Source organism: Lepisosteus oculatus, chromosome 14 (assembly GCF_040954835.1).
Source record: "Lepisosteus oculatus isolate fLepOcu1 chromosome 14, fLepOcu1.hap2, whole genome shotgun sequence".
Taxonomy (NCBI): domain Eukaryota; kingdom Metazoa; phylum Chordata; class Actinopteri; order Semionotiformes; family Lepisosteidae; genus Lepisosteus; species Lepisosteus oculatus.
The window spans coordinates 28,835,156-28,862,308 of NC_090709.1; the positions used below are offsets into that span (position 1 = coordinate 28,835,156).

The window sequence follows — 27,153 nt, forward strand, 5'->3', positions numbered from 1 at the left end:
TTCCCATACCGGTAGTCGAACCCGGGCCGCCTGGGTGAAAACCAGGAATCCTAACCCCTAGACCATATGGGAGCACACAACCCACCCTGTTCCGGGCATCATGCAAGCAAACTACATAAATATGAGAAAACACGCAAGAGAGTTGTCACTCAGAGTGTCGAAGGGTCGATGTATACTGGGGCTCAGTTGAAATGCAACGTCAGGACTTTTCCGAATTATGTCACACGAAGAGAGCACAGCCTTTTCCGCCCTGCCACGTGTGTCTCGGTAACTCGCCGTGATCGTATAGTGGTCAGTACTTTGCGTTGTAGCCGCAACCGAGTCACGGCAGAATAGGGGCGTCTGCTTTTACTACTTGTACGAATGAAGGCAAAAAAAAGCCAATCGATGTGAACGAACGGCGCTTTACAGAGGAGTACTGCCTGACTGGATTGTTGATGAACGACAGAGGCCACTCCGACCTCTTCTCGGTTTTCTTCAATGACTTACTAAGGATCTTCTACACATTCGCCCATGCAGGGGAAGCCAGTTACACCAAAGCAAACGCAGGAAAGTGCAATTCAAGCAGAGACCAGGAGGGACTTGTTTACACCGAGAGTGGTCGGAGAATGGAACAATGCGCCCAGCCCTGTTGCTGGAGCCGATTCTTGATGAGATCTTGGGCTCACTAAGAAGCCCCCGCTGGATGCTAATCTTTCTGTTGTTCTTGCAGGTCCTGCGCTGCTTTTGAGCCGACAGAGCTCGTCCTGGTCTGTCGGCACAGCCCAATTGCAAATGATCGGCTCCGCGTCCAGTGTGTGATCTCCTGTTCAAGCCCAAGCGAAGACACAGTGAGCCTATCTGTCAATAATAGTAATACAATGTGTGATCTCCTGTCCCATTCTGAGGAACAGACAGTCAGCCTATCTGTCAATAATAATAATACAGTGTGTGATCTCCTGTCCCAGCCTGAAGAACAGAGAGTGAGCCTGTCTCTCAATAATAATACAGTGTGTGATCCTCTGTCCCAGCCTGATGAACAGACAGTGAGCCTGTCTCTCAATAAAAATAATACAGTGTGTGATCCCCTGTCCTAGCCAGAGGAACAGACAGTGAGCCCGTCTCTCAGTAATAATAATACAGTGTGTTATCTCCTGTCCCAGCCTGAGGAACAGTGAGCCTGTCAATCAATAATAATAATACAATATGTGATGTCCTGTCTCAGCCTGTGGAACAGAGAGTAAGCCTGTCTCTCAATAATAATAATACAGTGTGTGATCTCCTGTCCCAGCCAGGGGAACAGTGAGCCAGACTCTCAGTAATAATAATACAGTGTGATCTACTGTCCCAGCATGAGGAACAGTGAAACTGTCTCTCAATAATAATAATACAGTATGTGACCAACTGTCCCAGACTGAGGAAAAGATAGTGAGTCTGTCTCTCAATAATAATAATACAGTGTGAATTCCTGTCTCCCCCTGAGGAACAGAGAGTAAGCCTCTCTCTCAATAATAATAATACAGTGTGTGATCTCCTGTCCCAGCCTGAGGAACAGACAGTGAGCCTGTCTCAATAATAATACAGTGTGTGACCATCTGTCCCAGACCGAGGAAAAGACAGTGAGTCTGTCTCTAAATAATAATAATACAGTGTGGGATCTCCTGTCCCAGCCTGGGGAACAGTGAGCCAGACTCTCAATAATAATAATACATTGTGACCTACTGTCCCAGCCTGAGGAACAGACAGTGAGTTTGTCTCTCAATAATAATACAGTGTTATCTCCTGTCCCAGCCTGGGGAACAGACAGTGAGCCTGTCTCTCAATAATAATAATACAGTGTGTAATCTCCTGTCCCAGACTGAGGAACAGACAGTGAGACTGTCTCTCAATAATTATAATAATACTGTGTGATCTCCTGACCCAGCCCGGGGAACATACAGTGAGCCTGTCTCTCTATAATAATAATACAGTGTGTGATCCTCTGTCCCAGCCTGAGGAACAGACAGTGAGCCTGTCTCTCAATAATAATAATTCAGTGTGGGATCTCCTGTCCAACTCTGAGGAACAGTGAGCCTGTCTCTCTATAATAATAATACAGTGTGTGATCCTCTGTCTCAGTTTGAGGAACAGAGAGTAAGCCTGTCTCTCAATAATAATAATACAGTGTGGGATCCTCTGTCCCAGTGTGAGGAACAGACAGTGAGCCTGTCTCTCAATAATAATACAGTGTGTGATCTCCTGTCCCAGTGTGAGGAACAGTGAGCCTGTCAATCAATAATAATACAGTATGTGATCTCCTGTCCCAGCCTGGGGAACAGTGAGCCAGACTCTCAATAATATTAATAATAATAATACAGTGTGATTTACTGTCCCAGCCTGAGATACAGACAGTGAGCCTGTCTCTAAATAATAATATAGTGTGTGACCACCTTCTGTGGTCTGTTTCAAATCCGCCCGCAATGAGACACAGAGGAGAAATGAAGAGCCCCAGTCGTGCTAAAAAATCACCCGGGAAAGTGACTTTCAATGTAGGAAAAAAAAGTCGTTAGTAACAGACATAATATGTTTGTTTTGTTTTTTTAATCGCTGCGATGTGTGACTAAGCTCATACGACTAAGAGTTGCTCCCTTTGTCTAGATCTGGTAACCTGCTCGTCGCTGGTGGGCCAGATTGTGTCCCCCGTCTCTACACTGGGGCATTAAGACCCACACAGACCGCAGGGTGAGTGCCCCCTGCTGGCCCCACTGAGAGGTCGTATCCCACCTCCTCCGCTCTCTGAGAAAAGCAGTATCTTCAGGCCCTGACATCCCACCCCTGCCACTCTCTGCGTAAATAAGTATCGTCAGGCCCTGACATCCCACCCCTGCCACTCCCTGCGTAAAGAAGTGTCGTATGGCCCTGACATCACACCCCCACCACTCTCTGCCGAAAGCACTGTCATATAGCCCTGACATCCCACCCCTCCACTCTCTGCATAAAGCAGTGTTGTCAAGCCCTGACATCCCACCCCCACCACTCTCTGTGTAAAGCACTGTCATATGGCCCTGACATCCTAGCCCCATCACTCTCTGCGGAAAGCACTGTCGTATAGCCTTGACACCCACCTCTCCATTCTCTGCATAAAGCAGTGTCGTCAGGCCCTGACATCCCACCCCTCCACTCTCTGCGTAATGCGGTATCGTCAGGCCTTGACATCCAACCCCCGCCACTCTCTGCGTAAAGCAGACATGTTACAGACATTTACAACAAAGACGTATTATAAAATATTGACATATACTGTAGGCGGCTGGAGCATTATTGGGAGACAGACTCACTGTTCCTCAGGCTGTGACAGGAGATCACATACTGGGCTGCCAGATCAACTGAGTTCCCTCCTCCCTCTCCCAGTAGGATTGGGACCCGTTGTGATTCTGGCAGGTGTGGGAACTCTGGGATTAGATTTCTGAATTTCGGGAAGAATGTTTCTCTAATCCTAGAGTATCTGTCACAGTGCAGTAGGAAGTGCACCTCTGTCTCTATTTCTCCCCGCTGGCAGTGGGAGCACAGCCTGTCCTCTCTGGGCAGCCAGGTCTGCCTGTGTCGCCCAGTTTCTATGGCCAAGTTGTGGTCACTGAGCCTGTACTTCGTCAGGGTCTGTTTCTGTTTGTTATTTTTTTATTTTGGTCAAATATTCAGCTAGTGTGTATTGTCTGTTTAAGGTTCTGTAGCATTCCAGTTTATGTTGTGTTTGTGTGTGTGTGTCCCAATGTGTGAGATATTGCTATTTGATCTGTGCTGTGATGTGGTTGAGTCTGGGTTGTGGTGCTCTAGCAGTGCTGTCCTGAGGCTGGTTAGTGTCGGTGTCACTCACTGCGAGTGTGATCTCAGCAGAGTCTCTGTACTCTTGGGACACTTGACTCACCTGTCTCTCTCTTTCTCTCCCTGTGCTGTCCCTCTCCTGCCCCCTCTCTCCCTCCTCGGACTCCAACTGGAGGAGGTCCAATCACCACCTCCTGTGAGACAGAAGAAAAAGAAGGTGGGTAATGCTCTGATCCTCTCTTTACTCCTGTCCAGTGTCCAGTCAGTGTGTCTGTATGAACCCCTCTCTCTCTCAGTGCAGTGTTCATGTACTGGAGTGTCCAGTCAGTGTGTGTGTATGAACCCCTCTCTCTCTCAGTGCAGTGTTCATGTCCTGGAGTGTCCAGTCAGTGTGTCTGTATCAACCCCTCTCTCCCAGTGCAGTGTTCATGTACTGGAGTGTCCAGTCCGACTCTTAACGTGACTCTCCTGTCTCTGCTTCAGAAGCGCTGGTGCGTCTTTTTAAACTCCCTGAGCTGCGTGTCGGTGGAGACAGATGATCAGGACGAGCCGATGGAGGCGGCGGAGACCGTGGGTCAGGAGAGGAAGAGCGAGGGAGAGGAGGAGCAGGCTGCCGGGAAGGACAAGAAGAGGAAGAGGAGGTGCAGGTGAGCAGACAGGGGGGCGCCGCCCGGTCGTGTCTGTGATTCAAGGAGAAGTCTCCTCTTGCTGTTTGATGTCATGGTGACGTCTGTGTCTGTGTCCCTCACACCTGCAATAACAATATTCTTTCCAGGTTCCTTTCCTGGTTCTGTGCCAGCTAAGATCTGGACTGGACTGGACTGGACTGAATTGGACTGGACCGAAGCTGAGGGACCCCAGACTGTGCTGGACCGAAGCTGAGGGACCCCAGACTGGACTGGACAGGAGCTGAGGGACACCAGACTGTGCTGGACCGAAGCTGAGGGACCCCAGTCTGGACTGAAGCTGAGGGACCCCAGACTGTGCTGGACCGAAGCTGAGGGACCCCAGTCTATGCTGGACCGAAGCTGAGGGACCCCAGACTGTGCTGGTCTGAAGCTGAGGGACCCCAGACTGGACAGCACTGGAGCTGAGGGACACCAGACTGGACTGGACTGAAGCTTAGGGACCCCAGTCTGGACCGAAGCTGAGGGACCCCAGACTGGACCGAAGCTGAGGGACCCCAGTCTGTGCTGGACCGAAGCTGAGGGACCCCAGACTGGACCGAAGCTGAGGGACCCCAGACTGTGCTGGACCGATGCTGAGGGGCCCCAGACTGGACTGAAGCTGAGGGGCCCCAGACTGGTCTGGACTGAAGCTGAGGGGCCCCAGACTGGACTGATGACCTTTTGTTAAGCATCAATAAACATTTTTAAAAAAAAATCTGTTTAGCTTTTGGTTTTTTCCCTCCCCCCCCCCCTAAGGCTGCTGCTGGGAGAGGTGTGAGTAGGGCCAGCAGGGGGCGCTCTCACCCTGCAGTCTGTGTGGGTCCTGATGCCCCAGTATAGTGACGGGGGACACTGGACTGTAAACAGGCGCCGTCCTTCGGATGAGACGTAAAACCGAGGTCCTGACTCTCTGTGCTTGTTAACAATCCTGGGGTGTTTCTGGAGAAGAGTAGGGGTGTTATCCCAGTGTCCTGGCCTGATTCCCCCCCTAGTCTTGACCCATCATGGCCTCCGTATCACCCCCCTCTCTGAACTGGCTCCATTCCTCTGCTCTCCTCCCCACTGAGAGCTGCTGTGTGCTGAGCGGACTGGAGCATCATCCAGGTGGAGGCTGCACACTGGGGGGACTGGAGGGGATCTCCCTGACCTGGGAGGAGCTCTGAGTGGAGGGTCCAGACTTATTAATTATTATTATTATTAGTGCTGCACTGGGCTTCAGTCCTGGCAGTGAGAGGGGGACTCTGTGATCAGTACAGATACTTATGAGTGTATAATAATACACGATAGAAATGGAAAACAGGGTAGCGCTGTAGTCCCTTCGAAACGTTTTGAACTGCCAGAAGAAGTTTTCACAACCTGGACTCGTGAAGGTACAGGTCTTCTCCCATCGTCCGGAGTAAGGTGAGAGGTCACCCCCTCGGGGCGCAGTATCCCCGATGCACCCCCCCACCACCACCCAAAACGACAACCACTTCTGTGACGATTGGGAGACCAGCCCCTGCGGTGGAGGAAACGACCCGCTGGAGAGAACACGCAGACTCCACACAGAAGGGTCACCTCGGCATTTATTCCAACAGCACAACAACACCAGAGAGAAACGGTCTCCGAAAGATAAGCGTACACCGGGAAAAACACGACGGGGTCATTACAAACGGGAATAGGAGTTCTTTTTTTCTTTTTTTTCTGGACGTCAGTTGTATAGTGTCCTGGTGATTTCTCCCGTTTCGAACGGAGTTTAATGTCGCGTTTCTACTTTATTAGAGAGAGGCACTGAACTTTGGGGAACGTGACATCCACCCAGTATTACTAGTAGGTTGATAAATATAAATGTTCTTTTCCCCCCCGTATGATACCTCGCGAAATATAACGATGGCCAACTCCTTAAGTCGAAATTTAAACCCTTCTCACGCTACAAGACAGTCCGTCAACATCGCCGCGGCCCGAAGCGCGACCTTCGGTATGACGTTGGCGGAAAATGGGGTAGGGTAAGTACGTCACAGCCGGGGGAAGCCCCTATCACGTGAGAGGGGTGCGGCGGGCGACGAGCCCCCAGGGGCGAAGAGAAGTTGATTTGCGTGGGGTGTGGAAACACTACACGACCGGGCAAGCGAGCCGTTTTTTTTTGTTTTGTTTTTTCCAGAACATCAGAACAACCGCAGAGATGACCATCGATCCACCTCCAGACGTTTCCTTTTTTGTCGTCTTTGGCCCCCAAAATAAAAAGAAAAACTGGGATCCATCGTGGCATTGCCAAATTAAAACGTCAACCACTTTTCGGGCTTTCGTGCTGTCCATGATGAAACCGTCATGGTTGTGTAAGCATACGTTACGTCACAGACCGGCGGCGCTCGGACGTGAGGAGTGTCGTTACGTTTTTGAAATGGCACGTCAGACAAGATCTCTGACAAGATCTCTGAAAAACCCAAACCTGTAAGATTCAATTTCAATTCAGTTTTTTTTATATAGCGCCTTTCACAACAAGAATGCCCCAAGGCCCCGAACAAAGGAGTTGTTCCACACCCCCGCCACCCTCTGTGTACAGTAGAGCCCCCTGTACTGACTGGAGGAGCTCACCCAGCTGTGTCTGGAGAGAAGCCGGGGTATCGGCTTCAACCACAGGGCTGGGCGGCTTGTTCCCCACCCCCACCCCCTTCTGTGTACAGAAGAGCCTCCTGTCCTGACTCCAGTAGGAAATGTCACCTGGAGGCAACACACCGGCTTCTTTTAACAGATCACCTCTGGAATCGGGAACAACGGAGCTGTGTGCGGCCGTCTGTATGGAGGGGTTCAGCGCGGGGGGGCTCCGGGCTCGGGTCTGGACCCGGGGGGGCTGTCTGTGTGGAGTCTGCATGTTCTCCCTGTGTTCTCCGGGTCCAAAGACAGGCTTTTGGGCTAATTGGCTTCTGGGAAAACTGGCCCTGGTGTGTTTGTCCTGTGATGGAGTGCTGTCCTGTCCAGGGTGTGTGAGTGAGTGTGTGTTTGTCATGTGATGGACTGGTTCCTGTCCAGGGTGTGTGAGTGTGTGTCTGAGTGTCCTGTGAGGGACTGGTGTCCTATCCAGGTTGTGTGTGTGTGTCCTGTGAGGGACTGGTGTCCTGTTCAGGGTGTGTGAGTGTGTGAGTGTGTGTGTGTGTGTGTGTGTGTGTGAGTGTGTGTGTGTGTGAGTGTGAGTGTGAGTGTGAGTGTGTGTGTGTGTATGTGTGTGTGTGTGTCCTGTGAGTGACTGGTTCCTGTCCAGGGTGTGTGAGTGTGTGTCTGAGTGTCCTGTGAGGGACTGGTGTCCTATCCAGGTTGTGTGTGTGTGTCCTGTGAGGGACTGGTGTCCTGTTCAGGGTGTGTGTGTGTGTGAGTGTGAGTGTGAGTGTGAGTGTGAGTGTGTGTGTGTGAGTGTGTGTGTGTGTGTGTGAGTGTGAGTGTGAGTGTGAGTGTGAGTGTGTGTGTGTGTCCTGTGAGTGACTGGTGTCCTGTCCAGGGTGTGTGAGTGAGTGTGTGTGTGTCCTGTGATGGACAGATGGTACCAAGCCTGGACACCCATGAGACACTGGCTTCCTCAGAAGACTCTCACGGAGGGCACACTGTCCCTAACCCGGGTCCAGAAGAAACTACAGTGATCTATAATTCCTGCGCCTCGGAAGGGTTTATGACGTCTATGTCCGGCGCCCGCGCCCGTGGACCGGCGGTTTGGCGTCACGCTCCGCAGCTCGAGCTTCGGTGCGAGGCAGGGCGGGAGGGAGTCGATGTGGCCTCGGTGCCATCTTTGCTGGTGAGTCAATTGTGACCGTTGCGGTACAATAAACCATCAATAAACCTTTTCCCACCCCGTCCAGTATTTCTGTCGCGGCCCACGTCCCTTACAATCGACAAACTATTAAAAAAAAACAGTAGCCCTTCGCAACATTACACGCCATTTTTTTTATTTTAAACGTCCGCTAGATACGCAGGTGGCTCGATACCTGTCTTTCCTCGCCGGCTTCTTTATACCGGCAAGTGAATTTTATATGGGGTCCCTCAGAATTGTGACAGAAATGTCAGTGAACCACAATAAAAAACGAAACTTTTTTTTTAAAGGCGGTAAATGGATTTTCTGAGTAACCGTGTAGCGACTAACGTAAGGAAAAAAAAGTTGTCTTTCCCTACGAAGACGTTTTGGTACAGGACTTTCTTTAAATATCAGTTGTGCATAGCGTTTTACAAAAAGTTGATGATGATCTTGGAGATAATTGCAAAGGAAAATTGAGATAACTACCAAAACATTACGTGTGAAACGACAGGACAGAACTTTGAACCCACAAAGAAACAAAGGTATGAAATATTGCCTCGTCATGGGGGGTTGATAATTGTATTAAGTGTTCCTAATTTTCGTAAAGAAATGTATATTATGGGAGTCACACGTGAGATTTAGTGTATATACGTTTCATATTGTGCATATATACGGGGTTAAAAAGTGAAATGAGTATGATTATAAACTCGTGTGTCCTATAATCAGATAATTTTTGAACAAGCTTTGATTAGACAGGTGAAAAACAACATCAGATCCTTTTTTTAATATATTCTCACGTCTGAATATCAGCTTCTCCCCTCTGGCCAACATTTCAGGGCTCCCAGGTGTAGATCCCAAATTGAAACAAATATTAATTTGTTACCCAGTTAAACAGTTAATAGAAGTGAGTGACCAGGGTAAATAAAGGTGGGTCAGTGTAAACTGTTTATTCTGGACCAGACTTCGTCATGTGTGATATGTCATGACTTCTTATATGAAGTTTTATCTTTATATTTAGTTCTACATGTGTAATAGATGCGATGTGTGTCCATAAAAAGGTTTCTCCAGGGGAAAATCAAGTTCGTTTTAAAACCGTGTTTCCTTTTTAGGGTACGTTTGCATTCCAAGTGTGGGGTTTTTGCCTTTTTATCATATTTTGGATGTGAATCCGTGGTATTTTTGCTGAGACAAGTTGCCTTTCTTATACGCGGAGGGATCTGCTCGTGAGATGTCCGCTTGGTCCATTTCTGAGCTCAGTATAAGGTGTAGAAAGCATGACTGTCATCATAACCCGCATCTCACCCAGGTGTGGAATAATGTTGTGACTATTGCTTCAGCAATAACATCCTGATTGCATGTTTCTAGATGGGTATAACAGAGATCTCAACTACTGAGGGGCCTTATTAATAAAGTCTCCACAGCCGAAGCGCTGTGTCTCTTTTCAGCTGGCGATAAACCTTTCCTCGATCCTTTGCGGACTTGTAAAACTGTTCCTGATCAGAATAAAAAACGCTCACGCTAATACACAAGCACCCGTGTCTCGCCAAAGCTGACAAATAAACAGACGGACAAGCCGCACTGCACGTGTGAACAGGGGAATGAGCGAGCGAGCGGGGATAGGGCGCCTCCTGCGCGTAAAAGCTTACAGCACCTGGTATTCCCAGGCGGTCTCCCATCCAAGTACTAACCAGACCCATCCCTGTTTAGCTTCCGAGATCAGACGAGATCAGGCGTGCTCAAGGGGGTGTGGCCGTAACCGAGAGCAAGGCTCGCTGGCACCCTTCTTATTGAGAGGACAGCTCCGTCACCTCTTTTACGACGCTGCTTTTTTCCCTTGCGTTTTTCTCTTCTTTCCACGTTCTCCTTCTTCACTGCCTTCGTCCCCGCTCTATTTCACTTCAGCCTTTCACTCTTGCTTCCTTCCAATGAGGACGGAGCTGCGGGAGAAAGGGCGCTATAGAGGATCGCTGTGGAGAGCTGCTGCTGTGCTTTGACATCTGAGCTCTGTGGAAAACGATCTCAATACAATTCTGAAAAACGCGACTCTCCGAACGCCAGCCGAACAAGTCTCCACAGCCGAAGCGCTGTGTCTCTTTTCAGCTGGCGATAAACCTTTCCTCGATCCTTTGCGGACTTGTAAAACTGTTCCTGATCAGAATAAAAAACGCTCACGCTAATACACAAGCACCCGTGTCTCGCCAAAGCTGACAAATAAACAGACGGACAAGCCGCACTGCACGTGTGAACAGGGGAATGAGCGAGCGAGCGGGGATAGGGCGCCTCCTGCGCTTAAAAGCTTACAGCACCTGGTATTCCCAGGCGGTCTCCCATCCAAGTACTAACCAGACCCATTCCTGTTTAGCTTCCGAGATCAGACGAGATCAGGCGTGCTCAAGGGGGTGTGGCCGTAACCGAGAGCAAGGCTCGCTGGCACCCTTCTTATTGAGAGGACAGCTCCGTCACCTCTTTTACGACGCTGCTTTTTTCCCTTGCGTTTTTCTCTTCTTTCCACGTTCTCCTTCTTCACTGCCTTCGTCCCCGCTCTATTTCACTTCAGCCTTTCACTCTTGCTTCCTTCCAATGAGGACGGAGCTGCGGGAGAAAGGGCGCTATAGAGGATCGCTGTGGAGAGCTGCTGCTGTGCTTTGACATCTGAGCTCTGTGGAAAACGATCTCAATACAATTCTGAAAAACGCGACTCTCCGAACGCCAGCCGAACAAGTCTCCACAGCCGAAGCGCTGTGTCTCTTTTCAGCTGGCGATAAACCTTTCCTCGATCCTTTGCGGACTTGTAAAACTGTTCCTGATCAGAATAAAAAACGCTCGCGCTAATACACAAGCACCCGTGTCTCGCCAAAGCTGACAAATAAACAGACGGACTAGCCGCACTGCACGTGTGAACAGGGGAATGAGCGAGCGAGCGGGGATAGAGCGCCTCCTGCGCTTAAAAGCTTACAGCACCTGGTATTCCCAGGCGGTCTCCCATCCAAGTACAAACCAGGCCCATCCCTGTTTAGCTTCCGAGATCAAACGAGATCAGGCGTGTTCAAGGGGGTGTGGCCGTAAGCGAGAGCAAGGCTCGCTGGCACCCTTCTTATTGAGAGGACAGCTCCGTCACCTCTTTTACGACGCTGCTTTTTTTCCCTTGCGTTTTTCTCTTCTTCCCACGTTCTCTCTCTTCACTGCCTTCGTCCCCGCTCTATTTCACTTCAGCCTTTCACTCTTGCTTCCTTCCAATGAGGACGGAGCTGCGGGAGAAAGGGCGCTATAGAGGATTGCTGTGGAGAGCTGCTGCTGTGCTTTGACATCTGAGCTCTGTGGAAAACGATCTCAATACAATTCTGAAAAACGCGACTCTCCGAACGCCAGCCGAACAAGTCTCCACAGCCGAAGCGCTGTGTCTCTTTTCAGCTGGCGATAAACCTTTCCTCGATCCTTTGCGGACTTGTAAAACTGTTCCTGATCAGAATAAAAAACGCTCGCGCTAATACACAAGCACCCGTGTCTCGCCAAAGCTGACAAATAAACAGACGGACTAGCCGCACTGCACGTGTGAACAGGGGAATGAGCGAGCTAGCGGGGATAGGGCGCCTCCTGCGCTTAAAAGCTTACAGCACCTGGTATTCCCAGGCGGTCTCCCATCCAAATACTAACCAGGGCCATCCCTGTTTAGCTTCCGAGATCAGACGAGATCAGGCGTGCTCAAAGGGGTGTGGCCGTAAGCGAGAGCAAGGCTCGCTGGCACCCTTCTTATTGAGAGGACAGCTCCGTCACCTCTTTTACGACGCTGCTTTTTTTCCCTTGCGTTTTTCTCTTCTTCCCACGTTCTCTCTCTTCACTGCCTTCGTCCCCGCTCTATTTCACTTCAGCCTTACACTCTTGCTTCCTTCCAATGAGGATGGAGCAGCGGGAGAAAGGGCGCTATAGAGGATCGCTGTGGAGAGCTGCTGCTGTGCTTTGACATCTGAGCTCTGTGGAAAACGATCTCAATACAATTCTGAAAAACGCGACTCTCCGAACGCCAGCCGAACAAGTCTCCGCAGCCGAAGCGCTGTGTCTCTTTTCAGCTGGCGATAAATCTTTCCTCGATCCTTTGCGGACTTGTAAAACTGTTCCTGATCAGAATAAAAAACGCTCACGCTAATACACAAGCACCGTGTCTCGCCAAAGCTGACAAATAAACAGACGGACAAGCCGCACTGCACGTGTGAACAGGGGAATGAGCGAGCGAGCGGGGATAGGGCGCCTCCTGCGCTAAAAAGCTTGCAGAACCTGGTATTCCCAGGCGGTCTCCCATCCAAGTACTAACCAGGCCCATCCCTGTTTAGCTTCCGAGATCAGACGAGATCAGGCGTGCTCAAGGGGGTGTGGCCGTAAGCGAGAGCAAGGCTCGCTGGCACCCTTCTTATTGAGAGGACAGCTCCGTCACCTCTTTTACGACGCTGCTTTTTTTCCCTTGCGTTTTTCTCTTCTTCCCACGTTCTCTCTCTTCACTGCCTTCGTCCCCGCTCTATTTCACTTCAGCCTTTCACTCTTGCTTCCTTCCAATGAGGACGGAGCTGCGGGAGAAAGGGCGCTATAGAGGATCGCTGTGGAGAGCTGCTGCTGTGCTTTGACATCTGAGCTCTGTGGAAAACGATCTCAATACAATTCTGAAAAACGCGACTCTCCGAACGCCAGCCGAACAAGTCTCCACAGCCGAAGCGCTGTGTCTCTTTTCAGCTGGCGATAAACCTTTCCTCGATCCTTTGCGGACTTGTAAAACTGTTCCTGATCAGAATAAAAAACGCTCACGCTAATACACAAGCACCCGTGTCTCGCCAAAGCTGACAAATAAACAGACGGACAAGCCGCACTGCACGTGTGAACAGGGGAATGAGCCAGCGAGCGGGGATAGGGCGCCTCCTGCGCTTAAAAGCTTACAGCACCTGGTATTCCCAGGCGTTCTCCCATCCAAGTACTAACCAGGCCCATCCCTGTTTAGCTTCCGAGATCAGACGAGATCAGGCGTGCTCAAGGGGGTGTGGCCGTAAGCGAGAGCAAGGCTCGCTGGCACCCTTCTTATTGAGAGGACAGCTCCGTCACCTCTTTTACGACGCTGCTTTTTTCCCTTGCGTTTTTCTCTTCTTTCCACGTTCTCTCTCTTCACTGCCTTCGTCCCCGCTCTATTTCACTTCAGCCTTTCACTCTTGCTTCCTTCCAATGAGGACGGAGCTGCGGGAGAAAGGGCGCTATAGAGGATCGCTGTGGAGAGCTGCTGCTGTGCTTTGACATCTGAGCTCTGTGGAAAACGATCTCAATACAATTCTGAAAAACGCGACTCTTGAACGCCAGCCGAACAAGTCTTTAAGTGGAAATCTAATAAGTAAATTGATTCTTAAAATGTAGAGAGCTTTGCAAAGAAATATATTGGGGCTTTTAGATAATATATTTCAAGGATGTAATTGCTGTGCTACAGTACGTGCAGAATTTTAGAAAACAGTGCGTCAACAAAGTACACTGTTTAGGTTACTTTAGAAGACAATGTACCAAAACAATATATGCTGTCTGGGTCGTTAGAATTAGCTGAAAGTAACTGATAAGCTTTGAATAACATATCTAGTGCTTCTTCTTTCGCTTTTTGATGTAATCTGTTTTCTCTTAGGGAAAGTGGAAGTTTTAGAATGGACAAAGCGCTGAGCTTTTTTACAGCGCAACGTCTTATGATAACCTGTACTGCTTGTAACAAATTGAGTCTCTGGTTGCTCCCAATATTGAAATAAAGACCTTACTCAGGTGAGAACTCTCTCTTGTGGCTTCCTTGATAGTTATATTTCCATGACACCGGTTTTCATGTCTGTAGATTGTATCTTATTTTTATTTTTTGTTTTGTTTCATGTTCATATTATGTGTTTTCACCCAGTTGACTCCAGTTAATAACAGTTTACCCAGTTAATAGCCACTTTTTATGCGCGAAAAACGGGTGATCTTTCTATCTCGTGATCAGCTTAGTATCTTTCTGTAAGTTTTTTTCTTCTTAATTAAACGTTTAAAATACATGAATTTCATAAAGACAACACACGTTTCGAACAGAAAAAAATCATATTCTGTTCTCTTCCTGGTATGTATAACAGATCAGCAGGTCTTATTTTCCCAATTGCTTTTTTCCACTGTATTTATCATAATGGCTAGCCAATGTCCTCTCTTAGCTAGGTAATGTTACTTGTGGATGTGCTTCTGCATTGCGTAGAAGCACATGTATCCATAGAAAGTGTATTATACTACTATTTGAGCTACAGTACATAAAAATAATTATATCGTTATTAATTTCTTTAGGTACGTGATTCCATATTATATTCCCTATTAATCAAATTCTAAAAGTATGCTTTTGTTTACTCCGATAACGAGCACATTCACAGAAAATGTGAATATGTTATGACTTTTCACAAAGTATATAAAGTTAAGATGGTCAGAAGGAGCATGTAAAAACGTTTCCGAAACCTGGTAAAATCTTACTACATGTAAGACTTTGATGCTTAAAATGTTTAGGAAGAAAGTGGAATACTGGTGTGTATTTTTTCTTTAAACTACCAATACCAGCCATATACAGTTTACACTATATGTTCATGTTCCTAAATTAATATAGTTTATGGTGGTGTATCGTGGTTGTAGAGGTTTGATGGGTTTACTGAGACAATTATTAATTGTAGCAGTAATCACGAGGTTGTTCGTTGTGGCTTTTAGAAAATCAATCGTCAGAACAACTAACAACGCACACACACGGGTTCAATACACGAGATACATTTATTCATATAAATTGTGCACCAAACATATACTAGTCTGCCTGGATACGAGCGGCAGACCTTACTGTGAGGGTTATCAATATACAAGGTATATAATCTCGAAGAGATGCCAACACAAAGAGATACACAACAGAGAATATATGTCAATATATATCGTTCGGTTACCAAATCGCTAATCAGTGTTATTACCCACTGTTACTCTAAACTCGGAAGTAAATACATTACTCATGAATTAAATTGATAACAACTTGTGTTGAGGTACAATTGAATTCTCGAGACACAATGTAGAACATGGGGTTTACTTATCCACTGTGTATGGATTTGGAATCTCCCGGCACGAACACCAAGTCACTCTTTTGCCTGGGAAGAAGCTGGTTCGTTCCTGGTCCAGCGCTGCTTCTGAATAAGCTATTCAGGTTGTCGATGAGGGTCCAACTGTAGGCTGCCGTTGATCAAGCGGATCATTCACGTTGGTAGAATTCTGAGTACGTATGGGATCCTCGGCCTCGCGCTTAGAACAAAGTCCAAGTCCCTTTGCAGACAACAGCAGTTGTCACGTGATTGTCTCTGAGGATGCGCGAAAATGGCCAAGGAGAGCCCCGATCTGAGCTTGCGCTCCCTTTTTGACCAAGACATAGATGTGTGCTGATTGGTTGAGAGTTTGGCGGGCATTAGAGACCCACGTGGTATTACCACGCCCTGCCAGTCCCTGATTGGTTGGTCAAGGTGAGATATGAGTCACTTACTCTTGACACTTAGGAATGCAGTCCAGATGTCCATTCGGCACTCCCTAGACAGATAGGCACCAATGGATGACCATTGATCATGATAGCCAGGCTAAGCTAAGTGCATCCCCATCTGGGAGCTGTCCATTATCAAAAGAAAACATCTTAAATCAACCTGCATGAATACTTTCTCTGTGGCTGCACCACAAAGATGGAGGGTGAGATGGGGCCTCATTTAGGACAGAATACCACGGCCTAATTCTGTCTTATTAACAAGCATTGCCGCTACAACGGCATCTCTCCTGTCAAACTTCCTCCTGACATGTTTGACAGGATCTGGGCCGTGGTGAACAGTGGGAAAGACGCCCTGTGGAGAGTGAGGAACATGGGGCTGTTCAAAGGCATCGAGGTCCCAGTCAAGGCAGCAGGTAGCCTGGCCCTGTTCATCACCCGAGAGAACTATTACCTCAGAGATCTGTGGAGAGAAGGGAGGGAGGAAGCAGAAAATCTGTGGGAAATTGAGAGCATAGGTCAATATCTCAAGAAACTGTGAAAAACATTATCATGTTTAAGTAAAGAATGTGATTTGCACCAGAAAAAAATAAATTGTTGCTATATAACTGGTACCGTGTCAAAATGTAATGAGATGGGATTATATATACTGTTTTAAGTATGTATATTAATGTAAAGCTTTCTAATTTGTGATGTCCTGTATTTTTTTGTGAAAAGAAAATAAAGTTCTTAAAAAATCGATTCACCCAGGGCGAGGCTCGGCCATTGCACTCCGGCTGTGCTGACCCCTGCGAATTCCCCAAATGTGGGAATCTCGACTGCATAATTTCTGGTAGTGGGGGACTGCGTTCGCGCTCTCTCCTGATGTGCTTGGTCAAATATCAGATACGGGAGAGTTAGGACACCATGAGCTGCGATAGGATCCCAGTTCGAAAGGAGTCGATGCCACTGCTGCTTCCCGGTTTCTTTTAGTTAGAGGTCCGGAGAAGCATTTCAAGCTGGTTACACTACTCCTTCCGGATATTCATTCCCTTTTCAAAGTCAGTCGTTTTGCTGTTGTCTGCATTATTTAGGCTGATTATCGAGGTTAGCCTTTATTTGGTCATGGGGGCCTCGGTACTGTATGCTAATTCTCAAGACAGTTTCACCCGTTTTCTGATTGCTAGGTTCTGTACCAGTGCAGACATGTCAAACAGTGAATAGCTGTACCTCTATTGTATCCGTGCTCAATGAATGAAATCAGTATTAAATGAATATATGTATAGTTATACGAAAAACAAGTGGTTTATTGACTCATCTTCATTTGCAGATTTAGAGGCAGCTTCGATATTCGGGGGAGGCATAAAACATGGTGCTGATCTTTGGAAAGCAGGAGGCAAAACTGACACGTTCTCATACAAGGAGCTGAAACCAGGCCACCTGGGTGAAGATCAGGTATCGTAACCGCTAGACCATATGGGAGCATACAGCCATGTTGTGCGTGCGTCATGTAAGCAAACTGTAATTGCTGCCTTCATGACCTGCTTGATGGAGAAAACACACAAGAGAGTTGGCACTCAGAGTGTCGAAGGGTTGATGTATACTAGGGCTCAGTTGAAATGCAGCGTCAGGACTTTTCCGACTAGTGTCACACAAAGAGAGTACATCCTTTCCTACTGGCTGTGTATGTCTCAGTAACTCGCTGTGATCGTATAGTGCTCAGAATTTGTGTTGTGGCCGCAACAACCCCGGTTCGAATCCACATACTGGCAGAATAGGAGGAGTACTGCCTGACTGGATCGTTGATGAACGACAGAGGCCACTCTGACCTCTTCTTGGTTTTCTTCAATGACTTACTAAGGATCTTCTTCACATTCGCCCATGCAGGGGAAGCCAGTTACACCAAAGCAAACGCAGGAAAGTGCATTTCAAGCAGAGACCAGGAGGGACTTGTTTACACCGAGAGTGGTCGGAGAATGGAACAATGCGCCCAGCCCTGTTGCTGGAGCCGATTCTTGATGAGATCTTGGGCTCACTAAGAGGCCCCCGCTGGATGCTAATCTTTCTGTTGTTCTTGCAGGTCCTGCGCTGCTTTTGAGCCGACAGAGCTCGTCCTGGTCTGTCGGCACAGCCCAATTGCAAATGATCGGCTCCACGTACAGAAGGAACGTGCGTTTGGTACAAGAGTGCACGAAGGCACCGGAAATACATTGGGAACAAATGACCGGTCGTTCAAGACCTCTGTGAAGTACAGGAGCGTGCAAAACGAGTCTGCTTCCACCCGGTCTCGAACCAGGGACCTTTCGCGTGTTAGGCGAACGTGATAGCCGCTACACTATGGAAACCTGCAGGGACCGCTGCTGGTGTCTTGCTTGCATTTCGGGCTGAGAAAGGGACGCGTCACTTTAGGCAGGGTGCGCTGGAGAGAGGAACAAAGGGCGCGATGAAACAAAATACCAAAACCCGGGATCAAACCAGGGACCTTTAGATCTTCAGTCTAACACTCTCCCAACTGAGCTATTTTGGCGGTGCGCAGAGCCCACAGCCACCTGCTCCAGCCTTCCTGTGTTGCGGCATGAGCGCACCAAGAGTAGCGGGAGAGTGTTGCAGGAACGTCACTCTGAAGGAAAGCCACCCAGGTGCGCCCTCTGAGCTCTGTCCAGCGCATCTTCCTCGCATGGACTCCTGCCTGCGACGGGCAGGAAACAATTAGCAAGAACAGAACGACACCCCATGGGTGTCTCATGACCACACCTTAGGTTGTGACACGTGCAGGTGTGAGGGGTTGCCGGGCTACTTTGGAGCAGAGCTTGGGCGGAGGGGGGGCGGGAAAGCAGACAAAGAGGTGACACCTCAAGGTCTGCACGATCACAGCTCTCCGCTGCCCCAGGCTTCCGCTCGATAAGCTACTGGACACACCCGCCCCTCCTCACACAGACCGTGGAAAAGCCCCCGAGTGTGAGGGCTCTCTCTTCCTCCCAGGAGCTCTTGGACACGACGCACAGACAGGGCGCGGGGAGCCGCCGCCTGCAAACACGGCTCCAGGCAGGAATCCACTCCGCAGGAACCGCAGAGCAGAGGAGATGGGGGCAGCTTAGCTCCTGTGCAGAGACCTGAGCTGTTGTTGCTGCGGACGCTGTCTTTTCTGCACTCGGGGTAGGAGTGAATGTTGAGTTGCCCTTAGAAATGAAGCAGAGCACTTCAACGGCACGGTTGTGTGTGTGTGTGTGCGCCCTGGTGATTCTGGGAGACAGATCGAACCTGGACTGTGGTTTAAATGCTATTGGTTTGTGAACAGAATACCCTTATCCCAGTGCATTGTGCCACATTAAATAAACGCACGAGAAAAAGAGATTCAGAACGCAAAGCTGTGTCAGTGTTCTGTGTAAAAAATCGGTTTGAACATCACAGGAGCTGTTTTTAATAAGCTGCTGAGTAAAGAATATTGTAGCATTTACAGGTTCTTTTCAGAACAAAGGACGAGTGGAGACGCGATTAACAAACAAGCGCTTTGTTATTAATACTCACACTTTGTTATGAACACTACCATTAAAACTACCAGTTGTACTCTCACTAATGTTAAAATGAATACACTAGTAGTAGTATTAGTTGCTGCCCGTGACGTCACATACACTCTCTGTGACGAATGTGAGACACCTAGACACATACAGTGACGTGCCGGCTGTTGCCGTGGTTACCATACTTATGATTTATAAACACTGGAAAAATGTATTTAAACTGTTACTTACATACATTTATCAACTTGGAATATAATTTTCTAGCTCTAGGATAGAGTTACCTAAATAATAATATGAATAATCATTGTTTAATTTCGGATTGAACATTATTAACACTAAACGCACTATGGTAATTGATCGATACAGTCTTTATTGACTGTTTTCTAGATATTTAAACAGGGTCAAGAAAAGAATCAGTACTCACCAATCAGTGAAGTTAATCGATTATTCTATGGTCCTTCAGCTGAATAAATTGGTTGTCGATACATAAGTGATCAATAATTCTCCTCCGTTCCCTCCGCGCATCTCCCGCGGTCTCGCTCTCTGATCCCAGCACTCTGGCTGGTGTCTGTGACGTCACAGCGCTCTTTCTGACAAAGCAGAGCTGGAGGAGACTCCTGTCCGGAGCCCGGGGGGCTTTTCTTACAGATATAAAATCTCCCCCCCCAAAAAAAACACACCGGACTGTGAAGAGAAGCGAATCATCACAGTTGGAGAAGGAGAGCGACAAACCTAGGAATAAAATTCATTAAACAGAAAAAAAAGTTTACATCGCATACCCATGTGGAGCAGTAGAGGACAAGCACGAGTCACTGAAATAAGCGCTTTTAAGAGTTTTACACAAATCTTCAGAGTAAAGAAGCCAGGAGGATCAGACTCCTGATCCTGGAGGTTAAAATGTGTATCCTGGTTTTATTTCCACCCAGCTCTCAGTTCCATTAGTGGTCTGATGATTTAAATTAACTGTATAACTGTTACCAGACTTAATCTAAATTGTAAATTTATAAGACTGGCTACTAATAATAAATATACTGATCAAAGTGTCAATACTGGTGTTTATAAAATAAATACTGTAGCATTTGCAGGTTCTTTTCAGAACAAAGGACGAGTGAAGACGCGATTAACAAACAAGCATTAACACAAAACCAAACACAGGATATACACACACATGAGGAGACTGAGGGAACAAGTACACATAGTTAGGGTGGTAATTACCTAACAACACACTATACTTTTACAAGACTACACAGGGCACTAGAACTACTAGGACATTATTTACACAGGTAGGGTCAGCCGCTGGTCATCGTGCTGACCCTCAGACTCTCCCCGGCTACCACTCCCAGCATGCCCAGCGGTACTACGAGCGCCTAGGGGCACTTTCTCCTCACCACCAGGCGAGGGCATTACACTGCCCCCACCTGAAGCGTCTGGCGTCTGGCGTCTCGCCGACGTCGAACACCCCCCTCAGGCTGTACTCGTACTGGGCTAACTGCTGTGGAACCCTGCGCCGCAGTGACGGCTGGCGACCCACGGACGCCCCACTATCGTCCGGCTCCAGCCCCGGCTGCTCCTGTAGAGCCTCCCCACACGGCTCCTCCTCCCGGGCCCGGTAGGGGGCCAGGCGGTCTCGGTGCAGGACCACCACTCTCCCCCGTGTTCGCAACCGGACACGGTAGCAGACTTCACCCACCACCCCGAGTACCTCAGCGGGACCCTCCCACGACGGCGCCAGCTTAGGGCTGAGGCCTTTGCAGCGGCGCGGGTTGTACACCCAAACCGAGTCCCCGGGCTGGAAGGCAGGCCCCCTGCAGCGCAGGTCGTAGTGCCGCTTCTGCCGGACCCCCGCCTGTGTCAGGTGGGTCCGTGCAAAGCTGTGCACCTGCTGCATCCGCTGCCGCAGGTCCCACTCGTAGTCCGGTCCAGCCGGCGGTGCCGACCCGTCTCCGGGCGGCGGGCCGAAGACCAGGTCCACCAGGGTTCGCATTTCCCGGCCCAGCATGAGCGAGGCCGGGGTGCACCCGGTGGATTCCTGGACCGCGGTCCTGTACGCCCAGAGCGCAAGGGGGAGGTGGCAGTCCCAGTCCCGTTGGTGCCGGGACACCAGGGTGGCCAGCTGGGTGGCGAGCGTCCGATTAAACCGCTCCACCAACCCGTCGCTCTGGGGATGCAGCGGTGTGGTCCGCGTCTTAGTGATCCCCAGGCGCTGGCACACTCTGGCGAAGACCTCGAAGTTACGCCCCTGGTCACTGTGTAACTCCTCCGGCACCCCCAGCCTGGCAAATATCCCCTCCAGCAGTGCATCGGCCACCGTGGGGGCACTCTGGTCCAGGAGGGCGTAGGCCTCCGGCCACTTCGTAAAATAATCCATGGCCACCAAGACGTAGCGGTTCCCAGCCTCGGTGCGCGGAAACGGGCCCAAAACGTCCACCCCCACCCGCTCCATAGGAGCCCCCACCTGGTGTTGTTGGAGGGGGGCCCGAGAGTGCTCGGGGGGACCCTTCTGCGCCACGCACACCGCACACGTTTGGCAGTACCTCTGCACGTCCCAGTGGCAAAGACCCCAATAAAAATGGCCTCGGAGACGCTGCAGGGTTTTCTTACCGCCGAAGTGCCCCATGCCCGGCTGGCCGTGCCCCGCCCCGCGGAGCGACCGAGGCACCACCAGCTGCCACCGTACCTCACCACTGGAGGGTACCCGCCACCCCCGGTGCAGCACCCCATCCTTTACCTCCAAGGCCTCCCACAGGGCGCAGAGGGCCTTGACGGACTTTGGGTGCGGGGCGAGCTCCTCTCGCGTAGGCCGCACTCCAGCTGCCCTCCAGCGGAGCACCGGCCCCACGTCAGGATCAGCTGCCTGACGCTGCGCCAGGTCTGGCAGGCCCACCCCCAGCAGCCCCTCCCGGGCCGTGGCCGCAGTGCCCACCCCCGCCACGGTGCGGACAGCCACCTCACGCTGCTCCCACCGGGCGCAGTGATGGCAGTCCGCGGCCTCGCAGGGGCGCCGCGAGAGAGCGTCGGCATTGAGATGGCGAGACCCCGCACGGTGCACGACAGTGAAGTCGTACTCCTGCAGGATCTCTATCCATCGCGCCATCTGCCCCTCCGGCTCCTTTTAGTGGAGCAGCCAGGTGAGGGACGCATGGTCGGTCCTCAGCCGGAACCGGGTCCCGAACAGGTACGGCCTGAAGTGGTGGACCACCGCCATCACCGCCAGCAGCTCGCGACGGGTCACGCAGTAGTTCCGTTCGGCTCCCGGATCTTTTCCTCGGCGGCGGTCCGCTTGGCGTGAACCATGCGTCCCGGTGGGATGCGGATGGGCCGAGCGTCGCCGGTGTTGATCTCGTGTTGGACCAGGGCAGTGCGGGTGCAGTCCTCATCTATCGCCGCAAAGAGATCCTCGTTCTGGGCGAGTAGCGCCTGGAGCCGCTGCCGCTGGTCCTGATCGAGGCCCTCGCAGCTCTGCTGGTAGATCCTCAACGGCGCGCCTCGCTTCCATGCAACGCTCGGCTCCCGCCGCCGCCGCCTTGTCTGGCCCCCCGGCTGACTCGGGAGCAGGATCCAGCACGCTCGCTCCCCGGCTCACAGGCCTGGTCTGCCCCGGCGACTGCCGCCGCCGCCGCCGCCACTGCCTCTTTTTCTCCCAGCTCCGGCAAGCCCGCGTCCCTCGGCCTTCGCCGGGCCTGCCCTCCACCAGGTGAAGTCGCTCCCCCTGCCACACCAACTCCTGCCGGCTCAAGTCCAAACTGGCCCCCACTCGCTGCAGTACGTCCAGCCCCAGAATGCAGTCCTCCTGGATGGGTGCAAGGTAGCAGGGGTGGCACACCGTCGCTGCACCTAGACGGAAGGCAAGCACCCGTTTCCCCCGGACTGCGGCGAGCTGTCCCGTCACGGTCCTTAGCCGCAGGCCGGAGGCCTCCCATCCTGGGGGGTTGGTGCCCTCGGTGTCGGGGAGGACGCCCGGCCGGAGTAAGGTTACCGATGAACCGGCGTCGAGTAGGGCCAGGCAGGGTTGGTCCTCGAGCGGGGGGAGCGCTCTCCGGAGCGGGGGGTGAGGTGTTCGAGTGGCGGCCTTCCACACGCTGAGTCGCCCCGTTCCCGTTTCCCGACGCCGATCGAGGAGTGCGAGGTTCGGGTGCCCGGCAGAACCGGGCTCAGAGTTCCCTCTTCCTGCAGCGGTCGCAAAGCAGCGTGTGGGGCTGTTCCGCAGGGGTCGCTGCAAGGTCTGGCTCCTCTTCCCCCTCGCTGGACTCCTCCGTCGCCGCCTCGGTCAGCCAGCAGTGTCTGCTGGCGCTTCCAGCCACCCTGAACACGGCCTCAGCCAAGGCCTGCTCCAGCGATGCACTTGGTGCCGCAGCTCCTCGGGTGAGAGGGCCTTGAGAAAGGCCTGGAGAGCCATCTCCCCCTGCGCCTCCCGGGGAAAAGTTGGGTATCCTCGGCGGGCGAGGAACGCGACATCAGCGGCAACCGGGCCCAGTCGCTCTCCTGGTCGGCGCCGCCGCAGGGCCAGCCTCTCCCGCATCAAGTCCGGCGCCTCCTCCACACCGAAACGCAGCTGGAGAGCCGCCGCCAGCGCCGTGTATTCGCCTCTGTCCTCCTCCGGGACGTCCAGGAGCACCTGGCAGGCCACTCCTTCCATCTCTGCCCGGCACCAGCCATTCGTCCAGGCCGCGAGCTGGAACTGCGCCTTGTAGGTTTCCCAAGGCGCTTCCCCGTCGTAGCGACCGGGTTGCACCTGCACTGATGGGTGTGGGAATCACTGGTCAGCTCCAGCAGGGAGGGTATCTTCTCTTTGGGGCATCCACTGGGCGGGAGTAGCGGGCAGTCGCCCCAATTCTACCGGCAGGACCACTACTGGATAGCCCTGGTAAGGGCTGTGGCCACCTGTCACACCCAGGAGTTGCTCAGGCTCCCTATGTGCGCTGCCGATGGGTTCTGTCTCTTTTAGAGTCAGACAGCACTTGACAGAATCAGCTAATGTCTGCCAAGATTTGTCCATCCTGCCCGCTTCTGACACCAATGTAGCATTTAGAGGTTCTTCTCAGAACAAAGGACCAGTGGAGACGCGATTAACAAACCAAGCAATAGCTTTATTCTTTAACAACCACAAAACCAAACACAGGATATACATGCACATGAGGAGACTGACAGAACACGTACACATCTTTAGGGTGGTAATTACTTAACAACACGCTATACACTTATAAGACTACACAGGGCACTAGAACTACTAGGACATTATTTACACAGGTAGGGTCAGCCGCTGGAAAGCAGGGATAATAAGGAAATGGGTGGCACCCAAGCACATGTTAAAGAAAAAAAACTTGGCTTCTTAAAAGTGATTATGATAGCCACAGGACAGAAGAGACAGTGCACTGTGGTCCAATAATGACTGTGTTGAAACAGCCAGAGTGTGCTGCATGCCATGGAGATGGAAAAGGTAGCTCATCCCAGTCAATCGCAAGGTTGTGTAGGACTGCACATGACCTGATGATGATGGTGCTGCCTCTTGATGGACTGGTATACAAACCAAATGACAGCCAAGCAAAGCGTTAGTTGTTTTACAATTCCGAAAGATTGTTCAAAGTGGCTTCTTGCATTTTTATGACTCCTGTTATAGTGCTTCTCTTGTAATGTTGTAGGATTGTGCACAGGTGTCAGAAGATATAGTCATAAAGAATAACCACAGGCAAAACAACATGCCAGCTTGCTCTTCCCTACTTTGAAAGGAAGATATTGGAACTGATTAAAGAACTTAATTTGAAATGTAAGCTCCTACTAACACAGGAGAGAGAGTTCTGAAAAGTAAGCACAAGGCACACCATGGATAAATAAATGTATTAATTTAAAAAAAGAAATACTGAGAAGGTCAGAGGAACAATAATTGTTGTATTTATTTGCTCAGGTAGTTTTATAAGTTTAACTTTCAGTAAAGTTCTGTTAAAAATAAAACTGGTCATTAGTTGGCGTCTTTTGTAACGATTTAGCAATAGTGACATGTCGGCTTGTTCGACTGGAGTGTTAAACAAAAATAATACAGTAGCGTCCTGTCTCAAGTGTACAGCTGCAGTTCTCGTTTGTTTCGTGACTAATTGCAATTGCATTAGTCTGTGTAAAAAAAGACTTCTGCAGCTCCAGTGGTGCAATCGAACTCATGCTGAGATTGAGTTCAAGCCTCACCTGGAGCAGTGTGGCCTATATCTTCAACTATTTAAACTAACTGACCAGTTTAGGTCCTGTTAAGTATTTGCTGGAGATCAGGTCTAAATTAACATCAAAGGAACAAGTAAAGGTTAGACCTGAAGAAGGCTCCAAAGCTCAAACGTTGTTTGCTTCTCTTTTCTGCATGGAATAAAATTTTACTTGTTCCTATGCAGTCCACACATGCTGACACAGCTCCCTACTTAAATTACCATCAGCAATGGACCTCCAGCAGACCTATACACAAATATATGAGAGAGGTCTACTGAAATGAGAGGAGCATGATGGAGTACCGAAGACTTGAAAAAGCACTCACTTTTCTGTGTTTTTGTTGTTATCAAGATTTGTTTTTAATGTTCTTTTTCTCTTTGTTTTGAAGTTGTTCTGTTTTTTTTTTCTTTTTTGTAGTTGTTAGACTACTACAGGGATTTACCTAGTCTATTAAGACTTCTTTTATCAAAACATATTTTATTAATAAAAGTGTGATTTCTTAATAATCAACTTTAATGTTATCTTTATTAGTAGCTGTATTACAGGTAATGCATGCACAGCCTTTATTATGCTATAGTGAATTTTCAGGTATCCCATGGAGGGAAGAGAACTGAAATTAAGGAAATACTTATTTAAAGGGGTATAAGTCTTTAAAGTGTTCTGTCACATCTGGGTGTTAATTGAATAGATTTGTTGTATTATTTCATATGATTTGACTCTACACTTGTGTTTCTCAGGAGACAGCAGTAATATTGGGGATTTGCAGGTACAGATAATAAATTATACTATACAAGTGTAGAGGTTTGATGGGTTTACTGAGACAATTATTAATTGTAGCAGTAATCACGAGGTTGTTCATTGTGGCTTTTAGAAAATCAATCGTCAGAACAACTAACAACGCACACACACGGGTTCAATACACGAGATACATTTATTAACATAAATTGTGCACCAAACATATACTAGTCTGCCTGGATACGAGCGGCAGACCTTACTGTGAGGGTTATCAATATACAAGGTATATAATCTCGAAGAGATGCAAACACAAAGATACACAACAGAGAATATATGTCAATATATATCGTTCGGTTACCAAATCGCTAATCAGTGTTATTACCCACTGTTACTCTAAACTCGGAAGTAAATACATTACTCATGAATTAAATTGATAACAACTTTTTTTGAGGTACAAACTGAATTCTCGAGACGGAATGTAGAACATGGGGTTTACTTATCCACTGTGTATGGATTTGGAATCTCCTGGCACGAACACCAAACCAGCTGACAAGCTCTGTTGCAGCCTCTGTTCCAGCAGTTGTCCAATGGGCGTTGTCCCGGCGTCCTCTGGCTACCAGTCTGAATCCATCAAGAAGACAGGAATTTTAATATCGCACTGCCGTCTTGTGTACAAAATATTTGTTCAGCTCTAACGTCTGTGTGCGTTGACAAGGCATCTCAAAAGGACGTATTAAATAAGAAAATGATCCTTTCTGTTACCATTCCTGTGGTTGGAGCGTTGTTTCACCCTTTTACGTTCTACAATATTTACAGACAAGGTTTTATCACTGGAGTTGTACAGAACAAGTGTGCATCAGTCCATGAAAATCATCAGTACTGCTGTTTTTCTATGCATAGTTTAATCAAGAGCACTTAAAAGATGCAAAAGATGGATTGTGGTCTGTGAGCACCTGCACATCTTCGAAAGGTCTCTATGTCGGGGGTGTAGCTTAGTGGTAGAGTGCT

The 27,153-nt window shown here is 49.6% G+C and overlaps 6 non-coding genes and 4 pseudogenes across 6 annotated transcripts; 1 reads left to right on the forward strand and 9 right to left on the reverse strand.

Moving 5' to 3' along the window:
• Positions 1 to 72, reverse strand: trnae-uuc (transfer RNA glutamic acid (anticodon UUC)). Its single transcript has one exon. It is a non-coding gene; the product is annotated as a tRNA-Glu (tRNA).
• Positions 73 to 9,844: 9,772 nt separating this feature from the next.
• Positions 9,845 to 9,963, reverse strand: LOC138217826 (5S ribosomal RNA; annotated as a pseudogene).
• A 536-nt stretch (positions 9,964 to 10,499) lies between these two features.
• On the reverse strand, positions 10,500 to 10,618 carry LOC138218519 (5S ribosomal RNA; annotated as a pseudogene).
• Positions 10,619 to 11,154: 536 nt separating this feature from the next.
• On the reverse strand, positions 11,155 to 11,273 carry LOC138244960 (5S ribosomal RNA). Its single transcript, XR_011193577.1, has one exon. It is a non-coding gene; the product is annotated as a 5S ribosomal RNA (ribosomal RNA).
• Positions 11,274 to 11,810: 537 nt separating this feature from the next.
• LOC138218359 (5S ribosomal RNA) lies at positions 11,811 to 11,929 on the reverse strand (annotated as a pseudogene).
• A 536-nt stretch (positions 11,930 to 12,465) lies between these two features.
• On the reverse strand, positions 12,466 to 12,584 carry LOC138218165 (5S ribosomal RNA; annotated as a pseudogene).
• A 537-nt stretch (positions 12,585 to 13,121) lies between these two features.
• LOC138217579 (5S ribosomal RNA) lies at positions 13,122 to 13,240 on the reverse strand. Its single transcript, XR_011181291.1, has one exon. It is a non-coding gene; the product is annotated as a 5S ribosomal RNA (ribosomal RNA).
• A 3,183-nt stretch (positions 13,241 to 16,423) lies between these two features.
• LOC138243621 (U1 spliceosomal RNA) lies at positions 16,424 to 16,588 on the forward strand. The gene has a single exon (XR_011192276.1). It is a non-coding gene; the product is annotated as a U1 spliceosomal RNA (small nuclear RNA).
• Positions 16,589 to 17,975: 1,387 nt separating this feature from the next.
• On the reverse strand, positions 17,976 to 18,048 carry trnav-aac (transfer RNA valine (anticodon AAC)). Its single transcript has one exon. It is a non-coding gene; the product is annotated as a tRNA-Val (tRNA).
• A 109-nt stretch (positions 18,049 to 18,157) lies between these two features.
• Positions 18,158 to 18,230, reverse strand: trnaf-gaa (transfer RNA phenylalanine (anticodon GAA)). Its single transcript has one exon. It is a non-coding gene; the product is annotated as a tRNA-Phe (tRNA).
• Positions 18,231 to 27,153: the final 8,923 nt, after the last annotated feature.